This window comes from Schistocerca piceifrons, chromosome 3, assembly GCF_021461385.2.
Source record: "Schistocerca piceifrons isolate TAMUIC-IGC-003096 chromosome 3, iqSchPice1.1, whole genome shotgun sequence".
NCBI classification, from domain to species: domain Eukaryota; kingdom Metazoa; phylum Arthropoda; class Insecta; order Orthoptera; family Acrididae; genus Schistocerca; species Schistocerca piceifrons.
In genome coordinates this window covers 846,115,086-846,131,573 of record NC_060140.1, presented here as the reverse complement: position 1 = coordinate 846,131,573, position 16,488 = coordinate 846,115,086, and the positions used below count along the sequence as shown (strand labels likewise).

The 16,488-nt window shown below is 42.2% G+C and overlaps 1 protein-coding gene across 1 annotated transcript in view; it reads left to right on the top strand.

The window, feature by feature from the left end:
- Nucleotides 1–4,942: 4,942 nt before the first annotated feature.
- Nucleotides 4,943–16,488, top strand: part of LOC124789669 (juvenile hormone acid O-methyltransferase-like) — a 100,171-nt gene continuing 88,625 nt past the window's right edge. The window contains exon 1 of the mRNA XM_047257105.1: nt 4,943–4,974. The gene's annotated coding sequence lies outside the window, so the exon portion shown is untranslated. The remainder of the gene's footprint in view (nt 4,975–16,488) is intronic.

Below are 16,488 nucleotides of genomic sequence, written 5' to 3'. Positions count from 1 at the left end.
ACTAACATGAGGAACGCATATGAAAATAAACTATGTAAATCTCTGCACACTGTTCTACTCTGCTAGTAGCGAACTGATTCTTAGTCATCTTGTACGGCAGTTGTAGTGTTCCTCTGGGAAAGACAATTACCCCCACCACGAGTGCTGCTCGGTTTTCAGTTTACAAACAGGCTACGTCTCCCCAGTATTCCTGCCCAGTTCTTTTCTGTAAGGAAAACAACGATAATGGAATGTAGTCGAATTAAATCAGGTGATGTTGTGGTACTTAGATTAGGAAACAGGACAGTAAATGAATTTTACTATTTGGGCAGCAAAATAACTGACGATGGCCGAAGTAGAGAGGGCATAAAATGTGGACTGGCTATGGCATGGAAACGATTCTGAAGAAGAGAAATTTGTTGACGTCGAATATGGATTTAAGTCTTAAGAAGTTTTTTTCTCAAAGTGTTTATATGGAGTGTAGCCATGTATGGAAGTGAAACGTAGACGATAAACACTTTAGACAAGAGGAGAATAGAAGCTTTTGAAATGTGGTGCTACAGAAGAATGCTGAAGATTAGATGCGTAGATCACGTAACTAATGAGGAGGTACTGAATAGAATTGAGGAGGAATTTGTGGCACAACTTGACTAGAAGAAGCGATCGGTTGGTAGGACACATTCAGAGACGTAAAGTTTAGTATTAGAGAAAAGTGTGTGGAGAAAAAATTGTGCATGGAGACCAAGAGATAAATACAGTGCCCGGATTCAGGTTGCACTAATTATTCGGAGATGAGGAGGTTTGCACAGGATAGAGTAGCACGGAGAGCTGCATCAAACAAAACCTTCGGACTGAAGACCTCAACAACAACACTGATAACGTTGAGTCCTCCGGCTACCTGTCCCAGCACATTTGTGTTCCAGGTTGCATCCTTGAAGGCGACGGCGTGAGCTCCTGCACAAGTCTCGGCAGCTTTTCACAGAGACCGCCTTCGGTGAGTGGGCTACTTGTCCACAGCGCTCACGGACGCCAACTGGAGACTACGATGGCGTCATGCGGCTAGGAGAGCCAGCGAGTGAGAAGCTCATCATTATCTACGACAGCGACAGCCAATCGTGCGGAACCAGTGTAGTAGTCCGCGAAGAGTTGTAACCTGCGAAGAGAGGGTTACCAGGACTGTTACAGTTGTGTTCCGGATCGAGTGACATCGCAATTACAAAGTTACCGGCAAGTGCCGAGGAATACTGGGAAACGCCACTGTATTGGTAAACAGAGATGTCATTGAAACCAGCACAGCCAGAGTGCTGCGTCGCAAATATGGACCTAGTGTCTGGAGCATATATACTACCGGAACTGATAATTTGTCATGGTCTAAGATGCGTCTGTATTGCATTCTTGTGCATCTGTGTTCATGTAAGGCATCTCGCGAGTGATAATAAATAGCCAAGAGTTGTTATACTTGGACCAATTTATTTGTGTAGCAGTTTCAGAACACTGGGCTGCACAGTCGTTAATATAAGCCAAAAACAGTAAAGAGCTCGGCTGTGACGCACTCAGTAAAAAGTGACAACATAATAACGACAAGGCTCAACAGTAGTAGAGATCATGCCACAATCGCAGTTTTGGCTTTACAGTCATTTTAAAGTGATTTGTTATAGTCCTTTTGAAATTAAGATACATTATATGTCGTAGTACGCGTCGTGGCTTGCGTATCTCAGTGATTCAGATAACCGTACCATGAGCCCAGCGACATCAGAGGGGTGTCTGCACAGAGACAAAATTAAGGTATGGTTCTTGCAGAGGGGCAACATTCTGGAGTCTGGCTGATTTGAGATTGAACACTAGAGAATATGGCCCTGTTATCTTGCTACTGCATCAGCTGAAAGCAAAGGGAAAGTACAGTTGTTATACGTATTTCACGAGAACATTCTGCGCTACTGTATGGCTTTCTGATGATGGCAACGTCCTGGGTAAAATATTTCAGATGTAAAGTATTTGGATGTCTAGGTGATGCTTTCTCAGGAGGATATCACTGTCGACAAAAACAAAATCGCATGGAATGCTAGATCCCTTAAGGCCAACTTCTCATTCAAATGAGCAAAAAATAGGCGAAGTTTGGAAATTTTCTTTGAGACAATAAAAAGACACACAAAGGATCTATTTGGAGGCTATGAGTGATTATACTTGGAACTTTATTTTAGGTTTTCGATACAAAAACATGGCGCCCGTATTATCGTTTGATCAAGGATCTGCGAGTTTGAACTCCCCATATTGCGTGCAATGTAGCCCCTCGGCAGTTAAATGAGATCAAAAATGGATTACATCAGTCGATACCACATTAAATTTATGTAAGCTTATACCTAACCACTAAGAAATAACTTTAAATTTAACGGTATGGTCTAACTCAAACATCGAGTTTTGGAGGCTTCTGGAATATATTCAATAAAAACTGCAACCAGTTGTCTACATTTTATGCCTTTATCTGCTGGTAGTCCTTGAGAAGGGACATATTAACACAAAAAGTATTCTACTCCAATCTCACTTTTCAGTCTTTAGAACTGATTATTCGTAATGCCCGATTGGTTACAACACGATTTTTGAGAAGAGTTTCAAAAATTAGAATCAACAGAAGGAAAACTGATGATTTTTTTGTAGCATTCAACCAGTTATCACTTTTCGAGAAAAGCGGCGAACGGTAAACAGATTAAGTTTTCTTTTATTTGTGTATTTCACTAAAAATTTCGATTCTATGTATCTTTAAACTGAAGGAGCCAAATTTCTCCATATTTTGCCCGATTTCTACATTTATTAAGGAAATAACAGGAATAAAAAACTGAAACTTAGTTATGTTAGAAACCGCATATTTTGGGTGGTTCTAACACTCTGGTTAAACAGGCCTCGAAAAGAACCGATATATCCTAAAACCGATTCTTCAGCAACAATCACCAACCCTGTTGTAGACACTGTGAATACAGTCTCAAGTCTTTTGTTTCCTTGCGTTTCAAATGTTATTGGCTTTTAAAATCTACATCAGCATTTAGTGGTGACGCTGTAACTATATTGTCCACGATGCAGCGGCAATCCTTCGTGCACGATATGGACGATGTTATGTATAAGATGATGCGGTTTTATTTCTGCCAGTTGTGATTCCTTTTTAAAAGCTTTACATTTTAAAATTCTTTATAAAACAACCTTATCCCCGTCAAAATATTCTCCATTACAACTAATACAATTGTCCCAACGGTGCTTCTACTGTTCGAAACATTTTTTGTTGTTATCTTTGGAAATGGCTGACAGTTCCTCCCTCGTTTTTTTTCTTGACTTCTTGAATGTTGTCAAATCGGAGACCTTTCATGTCCCCTTTGATGCATGGAAAAAAAACCTCACATGCAGCCAGGTCAGGCGGAGTACTGGAACCATGCTATTTTCAGCCAAAAACTGTCTAACGAGATGGCTGTGTGTGCAGTTGCGTTGTCGAAGTGGAACAACCGGTCCACTGTCTGCCACAAATAGGGTCTTTTTTGACGAACACCGTTTCGCAATCTTCTTAAAGCTTCCAAAGGTAAGGTCTGACCTGGGGGAACAAACTCTGGATGAACTACGCCCTTGGCATCAAAAAAACAAATCAGCATTTTTTTTTGGGGGGGGGGGGGCGATGACGTCTTGCATTGGCTTGACTGTTGCTTTGTTTCTGGCTTGTACCCATAGCACCACAGCACCATGACCCATCACCAGTGATGACCATTGATAGAAACTGTGGATCAGTTTCAAGGTGTTGTTTCTACACAACATGTTTCAACTCGACGTTCCTTTTGATTGTCAGTGAGAACCCGAAAAACAAACTTGGTGGCAACTTTTATTCATTCCCAAATCTTCTGTCAAAATTCGCTGAACCGAGCTCCAAGATAACCCACTATTCTCTGATAGTTGATCAGTTGTCTGTCGTCGGTATGTGAGCAAAAGCTCTCGAAATTTTTCAATATTTTCGTCGATTCGAGCAGTTGATGGACGTCCAGAACGATGTTTGTCATCTGTCGACATTTTTTAGTGTAGCAAACCACTCGTAGACTTATTTTCACAGCCTGATCTTGGTAAGCTCTTTTCAATATTAAAACAGTTTCAGCGGCATTTTTACCTAGTAAAACAAAATTTCATAGCTGCACATTGTTCACTTAAAGTTGCCATCATACCAAACGATACAAGAACAAAAGAGCGCTAGCAAAAACACGCAGTGCAGATGAAGAGAACAGGACTAGTCGACAATGCAGGCGGCACTGAACTGGCAATGAGAGGCGCTATACATGTCTAGCCGCAAAAATGCGTACTACACAAGCTCCGCCCACAGCAGTGAAGCTAACCTAACCTAACCTATACATTACATCTTAATTCGCTGTGCTGTGCGCCATTGACAAGAATCGCGTTACTACGTGGCCGCCCATAGCACCATACACCAACTCTGATTCCTACCACAGCTAACGCACAACTACTCGTTGTTGACTGAGCGCGTCACTGCGCATTGTTGGCGTCGGCGATATTACACACTATCATGTAAGGATACTGTTCCCTTACAACTCGATCCCTGAACGAGTATGTTGCACTCACATGGTCCCACGACAAACGAGAAAAATGAAAGGAATAAACAAATTCTACAGCCTACAGCAGGGAAACAGAAGTGTCAGATACATGGGGAAGATCCTACAGTGATAACAGCAGAGTTTGTGTGGATGTTTTCCGTTTGCTGGTACCGATCAAAAATATCTCCAAGAGTCAACAAAGAATCGGGAACAAAAGAGAGGAGATCTAGACGTACACATCTGAAGAAAGGAGCGCAGCGATAAGATTAGCTGAACGCTGCTCGCCCTGTTACTCTGCACCGTCTGAGATGACCTCGCACCGCCAGCAGCTTTAAACGAGACCCCATTAGAGGTCTGCTGTCGCGGCTGATCGAGTAACTCAGTCGTCGCTCAACACCCGGCGCACACGACTTCACCCCAGGTACGTCTGACGCAGCTGGCGACTTTATAAAAGGCGCACTGTCTGGAGCACATACTTAATATGCTTTGGTCACACCTTACAATGGCAGAAAACTAACTGACAGTTGCCACAATGTAATTTTTATGTCTGTATTCGAGCCATAACCATTTCCAGGCTTACATGTCGAGCTTCAGATATCGACAATGACATACAGGAATCGGACAAAATTATGGAAAAAACAATGAGAAACTGTAACACTCCTTTCTGCTACAGCTATACCATAACCTCGAAGCTGGAGGCAGGTTGTGAAATAAAACTATCTTATTAAAGCAATTATGGTATAACGCAACAGAACAGTGTTACCCTCTGAGAGGAATTTTGCCAGGTTGACCGTGTTGTACCTAACGGAAATGGCTTATCGGAAATGAAAGTCAGAATTACGTAATTATTCGAACAGTAACAAACAATATTTTTGCCTAGCTATACTGTTTAAAGAATAAGGCAAACGGTCGCCAGCCTAATTAGGCAAGGAAAAGATTAACGTTCTCGTTTAAGAAAGTAGGTATGAGTAACTTTAACGGACAAACACAACCTATATTTGGTCACACGCGAGTGCAATGAACTCTGACACATACATATGTTTACGATAAGATTGAAGCTAACAGCTAGAGCAGCACAAACTATTTGCAAAAATATAACAGATACCGAAACACGCTATTACTTTCAGGGCTTGTTCAAACTGAATGATCTTTATAACATTACTATTAACATTCACTGCAGAATCATTAATTGGACATAGGTTCAGTATTATTGTTCAAACATTTTCCTAGCTGGCATGAAATTATAAATGTAGTTCACTGCAAAATTATGAACTGGTCACAGGTTAAGTATCTCTCAACTAAATACTATTCTGTTTAGAATGAAAGTTAAATGGAATTCACTAACAAGTTACTTCTCAATGTCTTTTGAATAAAGAAATTATTGTTTTCATAAATAGTGGTAAAGGATAACCTGTGGATTTTATTACACTGTTAATATGCACTTTCAATACTCAAAAGAAACAAGTGCTTCTTAGCAAACATAAGTGTATAACTTTCCATAAATGCAGTTCACGACTTTTACTGCAGTGAGACACAATGTTGACAAATTTACAAGAAACTGACTCACCTTTTAAAATTTACTACAGGCAGCACTATGATCATTAACTAAGCAACGCTTTATAAGCCTCAATTTAAGAGCTTTTAATCTTTAAAATAAACTGCAAATTGTCTTTATTACCACAGTCTTCTACTTTCAAGTAAATGATTAAATAGGAGACTTTGAAACTCCACAAAACTTTAAATTAGACTGTTTCCATCCCTGGGAGGCTTTCACAAGACTACATTTACTACCTCCCACAATTTCACTAAATCCACAGTAAATCTGAACACGCCCTTCTTACCAAAGGTCAAACAACATTATTTAATGTTTTGAGGCTTTCATTTTTTCCACAAACTAGGACACTCGGTAATCATGGTTTAAATGGAGAGGAACCTGAAAGGTGTTGTGATAGGGAAAAAATCAAGGTAGGTACATAAATTCAGTTATAAGTTACCTGATATTTGAGCACACTAACACATCCAATGAGCTGATCCTTCACTGTACATCATTATAGTATTCCGTTACAGTGATTGCGCAATGTGGTGGCAACTGCATATTGGTAGGTGGATTTGCAGGCAGAATTGCTGGACTCTGTCCCTCCTTGGTGGCGGTGATGGATACCAATTCCAGAATCGTTCCAGCTATTTATTCATCCATCCGAGGCATTGGAAAGTGGCAGAAAAAGCCTCTCTCGGAACCAGCACAATATGCAACTTTCAAACGGCAGTTCACAGTTCGGTAGCTCGTCCCCGACTGACTCTTGTTTCCACCTTTTGTACCTAGGCCAACCACAATTTGCGCGCGCTACACAGTTCCGTTCCCTAGGGGAACCACAACAACTTTTACATACAGAATAACTAAGAACCCTATGTGAGGATCAGCAGTTTACATAACAGCAACCAAACACAGTAAATAAAACAGAACATTTGCACATATTGACATTTCTACAAAAAATTATTCACACAGACATTACAATTATATACAGTAAGTTTTGTTCCCTCCAAACGGGACAAAGAATTTAAATGACAGATATACTACATTACATGGAATCAAATCATGACATGAAATTTTTTACAAAGAAAGGAGTATACAGTTTTTTGTTATCGATTCAATCTAACAACATTTACAGAAGCTCAACGATGTAACATCAAAAAAGCAAAATAAATCAGTACAGTCCTAGAGTTATGGTGTTACAAAACGAACGTTTCAACGCAAATGCAGATGCTAGCCAAGATTGCTTATAGCGGTATTGTATTTCACTACAAACGGTACCTGTGCTACGTTCTCGTTACATTGCAAGCGTCAGTCGTAGTGGGAACAGTATTGTCTGTACTTGTGAATACACTACGTCGGAGCTAAGATAATTCGAAACGTGGACAAATTTTTGGTGCTCATATGGTGGGTTTTTCCGTAACCGACGTAGCTGAACTGTTTGGTGTTCAAGGGGCACCATATTGAAGATTTATACCGCATAGAGAGAAAGCGGAAAAACGTGTTCCGCTAACTCAGAATGTGGACGAAAGTCTGCGTTGAATGATCGTAACAGACGGTCATTGAAAAGGATTGTCGCGGGAAATAAGAGAACGACAAGCACAAAAGTCACTGCAGAACTGAACGTCGCACTCGTGAACCCTATCACCACCAAAACAACATGAAGGGAGCTCCAGAAGCTGGGGATCCGGTGCGAGCAGGAATTCCAAAACCACTCATCGGTGATGAAAATGTCGGTAAGAGGAAAACGTGGTGTCGAAGCTATCAAATCTGGACTATGGAGCAGTGGAAGGAAGTCATTTGATCGGACTCGTCTTCTCTCACACTGTTTCCAACTTCTGGTCGAGTTTACGTCCCAAGAGTGAAACATTGCGGGGGTTCAGTGATGACATGGGCGGCCATTTAGTGGTATTCCATGGGCCCCATCTACATCTACATTTATACTCCGCAAGCCACCCAATGGTGTGTGGCGGAGGGCACTTTACGTGCCACTGTCATTACCTTCCTTTCCTGTTCCAGTCGCGTATGGTTCGCGGGAAGAACGACTGCCGGTAAGCATCGGTGCGCGCTCGAATCTCTCTAATTTTACATTCGGGAGGTATAAGTAGGGGGAAGCAATATATTTGGTACCTCATCCAGAAACGCACCCTCTCGAAATTTGGAAAGCAAGCTACACAGCGATGCAGAGCGCCTCTCTTGCAGACTCTGCCACTTGAGTTTGCTAAACATCTCCGTAACGCTATCACGCTTGCCAAATAACCCTCTGACGAAACGCGCCGTTTTTCCTTGGATTTTCTCTATCTCCTCTGTCAACCCGACCTGGTACGCATCCCACACTGATGAGCTATACTCAAGTATAGGTCGAACTAGTGTTTTGTAAACCACTTCCTTTGTTGATGGACTACATTTTCTAAGGACTCTCCCAATGAATCTCAACCTGGCACCCGCTTTACCAACAATTAATTTTATATGATCTTTCCACTTCAAATCGTTCTCAAATATTTTCTAGAAGTAACTGCTACCAGTGTTTGTTCCGCTATCATATAATCATACAATAAATGATCCTTCTTTCTGTGTATTAGCAATACATTACATTTGTCTATGTTAAGGGTCAGTTGCCACTCCCTGCACCAAGTGCCTATCCGCTGCAGATCTTCCTGCATTTCGCTGCAATTTTCTAATGCCGCAACTTCTCTGTATACTACAGCATCATCCGCGAAAAGCCGCATGGAACTTCCGACACTATCTACTAGGTCATTTATATATATTGTGAAAAGCAATGGTCCCATAACACTCCCCTGTGGCACGCCAGATGTTACGTTAACGTCTGTATACGTCTCTCCATTGAGGACAACATACTGCGTTCTGTTTGCTAAAAACTCTTCAATACAGTCACACAGCTGGTCTGATATTCCGTAGGCTCTTACTTTGTTTGTCAGACGATAGTGCGGAACTGTATCGAACGCCTTCCGGAAGTCAAGGAAAATGGCATCTACCTGGGAGCCTGTATCTAATATTTTCTGGGTCTCATCAACAAATAAAGCGAGTTGGGTCTCACACGACCGCTGTTTCCGGAATCCATGTTGATTCCTACAGAGTAGATTCTGGGTTTCCAGAAACGACATGATACGCGAGCAAAAAACATGTTCTGAAATTATACAACAGATCGATGTCAGAGATATAGGCCTATAGTTTTGCGCATCTGCTCGACGACCCTTCTTGAAAACTGGAAATACCTGTGCTCTTTTCCAATCATTTGGAACCTTCCGTTCCCCTAGAGACTTGGCAGTACACGGCTGTTAGAAGGGGGGCAAGTTCTTTCGCGTACTCTGTGTAGAATGGAATTGGCATCCCGCCAGGTCCAGTGGACGTTCCTCTGTTGAGTGATTTCAGTTGCTTCTCTACTCTGCAAGGTTGTGTTACAGTCACGGAGTGTGTGACCATTTTGGTGGATCACATCCATCCCGTGGTACAATGTTGGTTTTCCAATGGTGACACTGTATTCCCAGACGACAGGGCCCCCTGTGTCCAGGCTGGTTTTATGAACACGAGGATGGCCTGTCGCATTTTCCCTGGCCACACACTCACCGTATCTCAATATTATTCAGCCCTTATCCTCTATTTTGCACAGAAAGGTGCATGACCGCTATCCACCTCCATCACTGTTAACTGAACTTGCCGCTATTTTGCAGGAAGAACGTTATGTGATTACCATGAACACCATGTTGTTGTTGTGGTCTTCAGTCCTGACACAGGTTTGATGCAGCTCTCCATGCTACTCTATCCTGTGCAAGCTTCTTCATCTCCCAGTACCTACTGCAGCCTATATCCCTCTGAATCTGCTTAGTGTATTCATCTCTCGGTCTCCCTTTACGATTTTTACCCTCCAGGCTGCCCTCCAGTACTAAATTGGTGATCCCTTGATGCCTCAGAACATGTCCTACCAACTGGTCCCTTCTTCCAGTCAAGCTGTGCCACAAACTCCTCTTCTCCCCAATTATATTCAATACATCCTCATTAGTTATGTGATCTACCCATCTAATCTTCAGCATTCTTCTGTAGCACCACATTTCGAAAGCTTCTATTCTCTTCTTGTCTAAAGTATTTATCGTCCATGTTTCACTTCCATACATGGCTACACTCCATACAAATACTTTCAGAAACGACTTCCTGACACTTAAATCAATACTGGATGTTAACAAATTTCTCTTCTTCGGAAAATCTTTCCTTGCCATTGCCAGTCTACATTTTATATCCTCTCTACTTAGACCATCATCAGTTATTTTGCTCCCCAAATAGCAAAACTCCTTTACTACTTTAAGTGTCTCATTTCCTAATCTAATTCCCTTAGCATCACCCGAATTAATTGGACTACATTCCATTACCCTCCTTTCAAGACACTGTCCATTCCGTTCAACTGCTCTTCCAAGTCCTTTGCTCTCTCTGACAGAATTACAATGTCATCGGCGAACCTCAAAGTTTTTATTTCTTCCCTATGGATTTTAATACCTACTCCAAACTTTTCTTTCGTTTCCTTTACTGCTTGCTCAATATACAAATTGAACAGCAACAGGGAGAGGCTACAACCCTGTCTCACTCCCTTCCCAACCACTGCTTCCCTTTCATGTCCCTCGGCTCTTATAACTGCCATCTGCTTTCTGTACAAATTGTAAATAGTCTTTCGCTCCCTGTATTTTACCCCTGCCACCTTCAGAATTTGATAGAGAGTAACACCACACAGGATCTGTATTTATCCCTTCCACGAAGACTGGAAGCTGTTGTGGACTCCAACGTGTTTCCTACATGGCATTAGGCATTGTCTTGTACTATGTTTGTAAGTTTTCTATAGTTTTTTCTATCCCCTGTGTTAACTTCTGTATCTTCAATTGTTGTACCGCCTAAGAAACAATTGTTTCGTCGTCTCGACCACGACGTGTTTATCTAAGTCTATGTATTCATTGAGAAACACCGGTTGTGTGGTCTACTTGCAAGAATCAGTGGTATCAGACAGGAAAATTTAATGATGAATGCCTACTACCATCAATTTTTGCAAATAGAGTGCATATTTGGCCCCTACAACTGAATACATGGACTCAAATTTTAAAAAAAAGCTAAATAATTATTTCACAGCGAGAAAAGAATTTTCAGAGTTACCTTGTCAATTGAATTAAATTCGCTGACATGAAATGTATCGAATCGATAAGTACGAACGTTTTGTGGCTCAGTTTTTCTGACCTAATTTACAATGAAATGAACACCCTTAGCTGCTTACAGGCGTTGACATATGTCAACGGGGACAGATGAAAATGTGTGTTCCGACCGGGACTCGAACCCGGGATCTCCTGTTTACATGGCAGACGCGCTACCCATCTGAGCCACCGAGGACATAGAGCATATCGCGACTGCAGGGATTCATTTCTGCCACGCCTCCTGAGAAACCCACATTCTCAACGTATTGTCCCGCACTACATTCGTAGTGCCCCCGCCCATTATACTCATTACTCGCGGCGCGTTGCCGATTCCCGTAAGAGTTCGGGCACTGTTTGTACATTCGCACAGAAGAAGAAGATGGCCAAGTATATATATATATATATATATATATATATATATATATATATATATATATATATATATATATATAAAATACTTATCACATATTTTACAAAGAAAAATTAATGATAAAAAATTAAGGAAAGTTTAAAACTGTGCACTTTACAAAACGCAGAAAAGTGGTATTTTGTGACTACAGTGTAAGTGAGCAGCAACTGGAATCAGTCAACTAGCGCGAATACATGCATGTAGCAATGGAATGATCATACAGGCTCGAGGTAAATGGCAAACTGCGGATAATTCTTCAGCATCGGCATAAATGGCTCCATCTTGTGGCAAGAGTCTTAAATCGCCATTTTTTGTGTAACTGATTCGCGAAATTTTAGTACGTCTTGTTCCCCAAAAATTAATTTGACAGAAAGTACACATAACTTGTCATACCACTATTTTCCACTCAGTTTCTTTTCGAAGATAAGCTTACTTAGACATCGAGTATATACAAAGGAGGCTACATCTTTTGGTGTTATTAATATGAATACTGATTTCACCTTTCTTGTAAAAACATTTGAAATTGAAATCTGATGTCCAGCGTATACAGCGAGTTAAGAAATAAAACTAGATAACATTTGCAAAAGACATATTTATCGATATACCAATAATGCTAAGTAGATACTGAGAATTAAAAATCTGAAACAACATAACCTCTTGTAAACCGATAAGATAAGCTTGCAAAAAAGAGCAGGTCATTCTTGTTTTCGTGAAAGCTGGTCAAACATACGCAAAAAACTGTAGACCCATATCTCTGATGTGCTCTGTTGTAGAATTTTGGAACATGTTATATGCTTGCTTATCATGGCATTTGTAAGAAGGCCGGAGAACTAATCTGTAGAACTGTAGGAATCAATATGGGTACCGGAAAAAACGATCGTGTGAAACCCAGCGTGCTCTGTTCGTCCAGGAGAACCACAAAGCAGTAGACAGAGGCACCCAGGTAGATGCCGTGTTCCTTGACTTCTGGAAGGCATTTGGTACAGTTCATCACTGGCGCCTAGTGGACAGAGTACGAGCATGCAGAATATCAGACGAACTATACGACTGGACTGAGGAGTTTCTAGCAAACGGAATTCGCCACATCATTCGCAATGGAGAAAAGTATTCAGACGTAAAACAAATATCGGGCGACCCCAATGAAATATTGTTGGACCATTACTTTTGGCAGTATACACAGACGAAATAGTGAAAAATGCCGGTGGTTCCATAAGGGTGGCCGGCCGGTGTGGCCGTGCGGTTCTAAGCGCTTCAGTTTGGAACCGCGTGTCCGCTACGGTCGCAGGTTCGAATCCTGCCTCGGGCATGGGTGTGTGTGATGTCCTTAGGTTAGTTAAGTTTAAGAAGTTCTAAGTTCTAGTGGACTGATGACCTCAGAAGTTAAGTCCCATAGTGCTCAGAGCCATTTGAACCATTTTGAACCATAAGGGTGTCGCGGATGATGCCGTTGTATACAGTGAAGTCGCGACGCTAGGAAATTGTAGCGAAATGCAGAAAGACCTGCAGAGGACAGAAGCTTTGTGCAGGAAGTGACAATATTGGCCCTCACCGTAAACAAATGTAACGTACTGCGAATACATAGACTTCCAAGACCCATTATCGTATGATTACACGATTGCCGAACCACCACAGGAAGCAGTTACATCCATTAAACATTTGGGAGTATGCATACGGGGCGGTTTAAACTGGAGCGGCCACATAAAACTAATCGCAGGTATGTCAGGTGCCAAACTGAGATTCATTGGAAGTGTAGTTCACCCACAAAGGAAGTACCTTACAAAACCCTCGTTCGTCCTATTCGTTAATCCCGTTCATCAGTCAGGGATCCGTATGAGGTGAGATTGATAGAAAAAACTGAAATTCGACCAATATATTGCTTCCTCTCGCATATATGTCGCGGAAACACCACGAAGGTAAAATTAGACAGAGTCGAGCCCACAATGACGTTTACCAACGGTCATTCTTCCCGCGAACCTTTCCCGACTGGAACAGGGAAGGGAAGAAGTGACAACGATGCACGAAGCACCCTCGGCCACACACCTTAAGATGGCTTGCGGAGTAGAAATGTAGTTTTAGAAAACCAGCAATAAAGCAGATGATCTGTATTGCCCGAAGTGGAGAAACAAGTCATAAACTTATGAAACGGAAGGTTAATTCAGTGACGGTGTCGGGAAAGCAACAAGAGTACAATCCTACAGATATTTGATAATGAAACTGGTATAGGCATTCGTATTCAGATACACAGATATGGAAACATGCAGAATGCGTCGCTGCGGTCGGCAACGCCTATACAGGGTGGTCCATTGATCGTGGCCGGGCCAAATATCTCACGAAATAAGTGTCAAACGAAAAAACTACAAAGAACGAAACTTTTCTAGCTTGAAGGGGGAAATCAGATGGCGCTATGGTTGGCCCGCTAGATGGCGCTGCCATAGATCAAACGGATATCAACTGCGTTTTTTAAAATAGGAACCCCCATTTTTACTACATATTCGTGTAGTCCGTAAAGAAATATGAATGTTTTAGTTGGACCACTTTTTTCGCTTTGTGACAGATGGCGCTGTAATAGTCACAAACATACGGCTCACAATTTTAGACGAACAGTTGGTAACAGGTAGGTTTTTTAAATTAAAATACAGAACGTAGGTACGTTTGAACATTTTATTTCGGTTGTTCCAATGTGATACATGTACCTTTGTGAACTTATCATTTCTGAGAATGCATGCTGTTACAGCGTGATTACCTGTAAATACCGCATTAAGGCAATAAATGCTCAAAATGATGTCCGTCAACCTAAATGCATTTGGCAATACGTGTAACGCCATTCCTCTCAACAGCGAGTAGTTCGCCTTCCGTAATGTTCGTACATGCATTGACAATGCGCTGACGCACGTTGTCAGGCGTTGTCGGTGGATCACGATAGCAATTATCCTTCAACTTTCCCCACAAAAGAAATTCGGGGACGTCAGATCCGGTGAACGTGCGGGCCATGGTATTGTGCTTCGACGACCAATCCACATGTCTTGAAATATGCTATTCAGTACCGCTTCAGCCGCTCGCGAGCCATGTGCCGGACATCCATCATGTTGGAAATACATCGCCATTCTGTCATGCAGTGAAACATCTTGTAGTAACATCGGTAGAACATTACGTAGGAAATCAGCATACAGTGAACCATTTAGATTGCCATCGATAAAATGGGGGCCAATTATCCTTCCTCCCACAATGCCGCACCATACATTAACCGCCAAGGTCGCTGATGTTTCACTTGTCGCAGCCCTCGTAGATTTTCCGTTGCCCAATAGTGCTTATTATGCCGGTTTACGTTACCGCTGTTGGTGAATGACGCTTCGTCGCTAAATAGAACTCGAGCAAAAAATCTGTCATCGTCCCGTTATTTCTCTTGCGCCCAGTGGCAGAACTGTACACGACGTTCAAAGTCGTCGCCATGCAATTCCTGCTGCATAGAAATATGGAACGGGTGGAATCTATGTTGATGTAGCATTCTCAACACCGACGTTTTCAAGATTCCCGATTCTCGCGCAGTTTGTCTCCGCGACAGCAGCTAAAACACCTACTTGGGCATCATCATTTGTTGCAGGTCGTGGCTGACATTTCACAGGTGGCTGAACACTAGCTGTTTCCTTAAATAACGTAACTATCCGGCGAACGGTCAGGACACTTGGATGATGTCGTCCAGGATACCGAGCAGCATACATAGCACACGCCCGTTGGGCATTTTGATCACAATAGCCATACATCAACACGATACTGACCTTTTCCACAATTGGTAAACGGTCCATTTTAACACGGGTAATGTATCACGAAGCAAATACCGTCCGCACTGGCGGAATGTTACGTGATACCATGTACTTATACGTTTGTGACTATTACAGCGCCATCTATCACAAAGCGAAAAAAGTGGTCTAACTAAAACATTCATATTTCTTTACGTACTACAATAAAAATGGGGGTTCCCACTTTTAAAAAACGCAGTTGATAGCCGTTTGATCTATGGCAGCTCCATCTAGCGGGCCAACCATAGCGCCATCTGGTTTCCCCCTTCAAACTAGACGAGTTTCGTTCTTTGTAGTTTTTTCGTTTGATGCTTATTTCGTGAGATATTTGGCCCGGTCACTATCAATGGACCACCCTGTATAAGACAGTTCTTTGATCGGTTACTGTTGCTACAATGGCAGGTTATCAAGATTTAAATGAGTTTGAACGTGGCGTATTACTCCACGCACGAGCGATGGGATACAGCATCTCCGAGGTAGCGATGAAGCAGTGATTTTCCCGTATGAACATTTCACGATTGCACCGTGAGTATCAGGAATCCGGCAAAACATCAAATCTCCGATATCGCTGCGGACGGAAAAAGATTTAGCAAGAACAGGACCAACGACGACCAAAGAGAGTCGTACATCATGAGAGTAGTGCGATCCTTGCGCAAACTGCTGCAGATTTCAATGCTGGGCCATCAACAAGTGTGAACGTGGGAATCATTCAACGAAACACCATTGATAGAAGCTTTAGGGGCCGAAGGCCCGCTCGTGTTCTCTTGATGACTGCACGACACAAAGCTTTACGCCGCGCCTGAGCCCGTCAACACCGACAATGGACTGTTGATGAGTAGAAACATGTTTATTGGTCGGACGAGTCTTGTTTCAATTTTTATCAAGTGGATGGACGTGTACGGATACGAAGCCAACCTCATGAATCCATGGAACCTGCATGTGGGCGGGGGAATGTGCAGGCTGGTGGAGGCTCTGTAATAGTGTGGTGGTTTGCACTTGGAGTGATGTG